The sequence below is a fragment of the Gasterosteus aculeatus genome, chromosome 14 (genome assembly GCF_964276395.1).
Source record: "Gasterosteus aculeatus chromosome 14, fGasAcu3.hap1.1, whole genome shotgun sequence".
Lineage (NCBI taxonomy): Eukaryota > Metazoa > Chordata > Actinopteri > Perciformes > Gasterosteidae > Gasterosteus > Gasterosteus aculeatus.
In genome coordinates, this window is record NC_135702.1 from 4,994,494 (window position 1) to 4,998,808 (window position 4,315).

General features: G+C 44.2%; 1 protein-coding gene across 4 annotated transcripts in view; it reads right to left on the bottom strand.

Annotated features, from left to right (window-relative positions):
- The window catches only part of ptpn13 (protein tyrosine phosphatase non-receptor type 13), a 34,090-nt gene extending 32,843 nt beyond the window's left edge, over window positions 1-1,247 (bottom strand). For all 4 annotated transcript variants that reach the window (XM_078088064.1, XM_078088066.1, XM_078088065.1 and 1 more), the window contains exon 1: window positions 706-1,247. The gene's annotated coding sequence lies outside the window, so the exon portion shown is untranslated. The remainder of the gene's footprint in view (window positions 1-705) is intronic.
- Window positions 1,248-4,315: the final 3,068 nt, after the last annotated feature.

Here is a 4,315-nt window from a genome sequence, read left to right on the forward strand (position 1 = left end):
CTTTCCTATGATGATGCTCACACCATCTCCATCACAACCACGCAAGAAGGAATGCTCATCCCTGCTCAACCCCACTCCCCCACCTTCCTCTTTGGGCTTGAATGGCACAGTCAAAACCCCTCGTGACCTTTGGCTCTGCGCGAACTTTAACTGCTTTCCTATGGTGATGAAGGGGGCGGAAGGGGGTACACGCTGGCTTCCCTACAGCCCCCATAAAACGGTCATGGCTGCGCTGTAATTACGCCTCTTTGTTAAACTTAAGACATGTTGACAAAAAACCGTTGGGTCGTTTTTAGTCTAAATGAGTCAGACGGTGCTGGTGGCGGTTAGCTGGCCAGACGCCCTGGTGTTTAATGGAGGAGCGTCTCTCCGCTCCCTCCCAAAAACTCACACAGCCGCCGGTGTGGTCAGGGATGCTCCCCCCGTGTCAGACACCCGCAGGAGCAGCATTGTTGGGACGTTTAAAACAAAATATGGCTACACGTTCAGCTCGAGACTTGTTAAATGTCGAGGGGGAAAAAAAAGGGGGGGGGGGGGGGGGGGGGGGGGGGCAGTTCGCTAGCATTAAATGAGCTAGCTGAGCGTATTGCCTCGCGACAACAGGCTCGCCTCGTACGTTTTTTTCCCGGGGGAGAGACAGTTAACGTTGCGTTAAAAGTTAAGCTAACTTTTTTCCCCGTCGCGTCGTGGGCGAATAAAACTTACCGGTCGAAGAGAAGAGCTATATATATATATATTAAAAAAAAACACTTCAAAGAATAAAAAAAGAAGGAAAGTGTTCGAGGCTACCAGACGCCATCCCGTCCACGAAGCAACATTTCGGGAGAGTTTGGTTTACAAAAGCGGCGAGCAACAGGTCCTCAACCGCGTCCTCAGCTCGCTGTAAAAAAAAAAACCCACATAGGATCCGAGCCGCCGCTGTAAATGGAATTAAAAACAAACAAAAAACACTCGTATCGTCTTGAAAGGTGTGCTCCGAAGTCGTGTTTGACGGCCGCGGCTCTCAGCGCTGAGCTCTCCTCCACCACAGCCGATTCACCGTAACCGCTGCGGGGCGGAATAACTCCTCCTTTAGCCCGGCTAGCGTGGGCTGTCCGCCGGTAACCAGACACCTTACTACGGCTGCCCATTGGCTCCCGGCTCGGGGACTGTCATTGAACCGTCTCCATGGTAACGGCACACGCAACTGCAAGCAAAATGTACACACGGTGGGTTTGGAGTCCTGCAGTCACGGCTGTTAATTGATCTTCACGTTAGATGTTCAACTTTTGCTCGCGTAAACTAAAATATGTTGTCGCAAATACTTCAAAAAAAAAAGTTCAGATGGAATAGGGGTGCAGATGTGGGTGTGCATAGGTTTCTCTGCGGGTATTTTACTCTGCAACAGTACAAAATTGAGAACAATCTGAATACAAAAGTAGGAAAATCCGAAAAGGTAATATTCAGAAAATTCAGAAAAAAATCAGTTTGTGTATCATGTGATGTTTCCTTCACCTCCTGGAAAGGGGAAGCTGACAGTTTGTAAACTCGATGCAGACCAAGCTTGGCCTGTATCGAGGGTTTCACATCATCACAACATCAAAGATGTTTGAGAGCCATGTAGGCAGCCAGGAAGCATTTCACTGTTGAGTACTTCCTTCCCATGGGGCACTTCAAAGCTGACTCATTTATGATCTGCCTCGCGCCATCTAGTGGATGTTAGTGGCCATCACAAGCTGCCATATATAAAAAGGTGATTATTGGTTATGCCTGCCTGCACCTGTCATTATTATTATCACCGATCACTGGCTGGAATCAAAGAACCGAAAACTAGTTTTTAGTTAATCCGTCTGGTGTAGCCTGAACATTCCTACTAGAGACCTTAGATGACAGAGGCTTTAGCATGAGTTTTTAGAGACGTGCCGTGCAGATGGTGATAGTGTGCGACACTATTCCACAGCATTTCAGGGTTAATGGTAAAAATGTTGTGAATGTTCTTGCCTCAATAACGTGATTGTGATGGAATGAAAATACTCATCAGGTCATGGCATTTCCACATAAAGGAGTAGAATAATTGAGCGTTATTTTACATCCCACTGGTATGTGAGCCGAACCGATTACTTGGCAGTAATTACTTGTGCGATTTACATGTAAAATGTTTGAGTTACAGGCTTTTTTTTAACTTCTGCCTTTGAAACTTTTTATTGTCCAATAAAATTTTGCCACAGAGTTTTCTATCTTTGTACTCAACAGCTTCTTATTTCTGTTCATTACCAGCAGCCAAAGAGGCCCGACCTGGAAAAGGGACTTCTTATATAAGAGCAACTAAGGCGGTTTTGAATTTGGAATTCCTTCTTCCTTCTATTTCTGTCAGTTTTGTCTCTAATTCCTCCTCAGGCAATTTGCACTTCCTTGAAAGAGGAGCTTTACTTATTCTCCAAGTCTTGGCAATGTGGGGCACCTGGTGGATTGAAGGCATGTGGTTTGCTGACTGCAGAGCTTTACCTTTAGGTCCAGCTGGAGAGCATTAAAACGTTCAGGGAGGTCTTCATATAGGTTCTTAGTTCTATTGGGGTTAAGCAAAAAACTTACCACATAATCAAAAAGCCATTAGAGATGATTCATAATAATTATGTTTGCAGCTCTGGTTATGGATGCATTATGGATAAAGAGTCCACGGTGGATTGCAACAAGGCAGGAATAGAACCTTAAACTCATCTATTCTATCTTCAAAGCCCCAAGGGCCCCTTCGAAGCTGTTAGTTGGAACTTAAAATCTTGACTTGATTTTGTCCGCCCTTGTTGGCAGAAGTAGTCGTAGTGTTTCTAAACACCAGAGTCCCTTTAAAATACAGCTTATTTTAGTGTCTTCAGCAGCGTGGTGTCTGATGTCAGAGGGGCAGCGAAGCCGGATCTGGGTTTGGTTGCTGCCTGAGGCCTCACTGCAGTTTGAGCTGAAGGCACCACCGGTCAACCTACGTGACTTGGTCAGATTCTTTGCAGAATCCAATCAGGTGATTCAAAATAACTATGTAAAAAATCTTCTGCATGATGGCTTGGTTTGCTTATGTAGGTCATATTGCGGCAGCAGCAGCAGCATTAAATTGAGATTAAATTGTATTCTGTAAGAGATTTTCTTTTGCTGCAGCGCCCATCCACCTCAGTACATCGCTCCGCTCCTGTGTTTGTACTGCTGTCTGTTTCTACAAAGTGGGACCATGTGACTGCAGTTTACCAAAGGAAAAAATATGCCGACTATGTATGGATATCTTACTTATACAACCCCACCTCAGAAGAAAAGCTACCCCTTTAACTTTCATCAACTTAGCCCGGCTGTGGTGGCTGTGGGTGTGGATAATTTTGCAACAACAGACTGTTATATAAGTTATTTCCCTCTTGATTTTGGGCCAGGTGGGAATCTGCAGTGCTAATAGGAGCATGGATCATGTTAATTATCAGCTTGAAGGAGAGACAGTTGCACACATGGATTTTAGATGCATCATGACAAATTCATTGGAAAGTTGCTCAACTCAAACATTCAGTGAGTGAGGAGCAGAAGTAAGCCTCAATTCATTAAAACCGTATTTAAATGAGTTTTCAAAGCTGTAAAGGTCCGTAATATCAGGAGTTATTTCAGTATTTTCATTAAACTGAGGTCAGAACATATCTTATTGGCAGCTGCCAGTCAACCTTGCAGCCCGACTTTAGAATTTCAATACCAGCTCCATTTGAGCCCTCTTCAGGCCAATAGCTTCCACGTTTAATCAGGGAATTTTATAGAGTGCAGACCGACCAAGTCAGCATTATTTACCCCGTTATTCCAGCAGACGAAAAACACAGCTAAAACATTTATCGGGTCCCCCTTCTTGAAGTGACTAAATATATTCATAAAATTGAAATTGCAGCTTTAAATATATATTTAAAATTGTATTTTGCATTAGTGGACACCAGGGCTCATACAGATGTGACCCGAGGCTTTAAGGGCCATTGGCATTAGCATTCTGCTGCTAATCTGAACAGAATCCCAGATAGGACGGATGATTTGATTACTTACCTTCTGTGCACTTTAACAATTTGTTTGCAATAAACATAAAACGATGAAAAGTTTCTATATTCATGTTGTGGTGTTTGTTGCTGTATGCATACACTTTCCCTAATAACAAATGTGCTATAATAACGTGCTTTTTGCATTTTTGCATCATATTGTTCGACACACACACACACACACACACACACACACACACACACACACACACACACACACACACACACACGAACAGCCTCCACGTGATCTCTCTCTCTCTCTCTCTCCCTCTGTATGCCCGCTCTCTGACGTC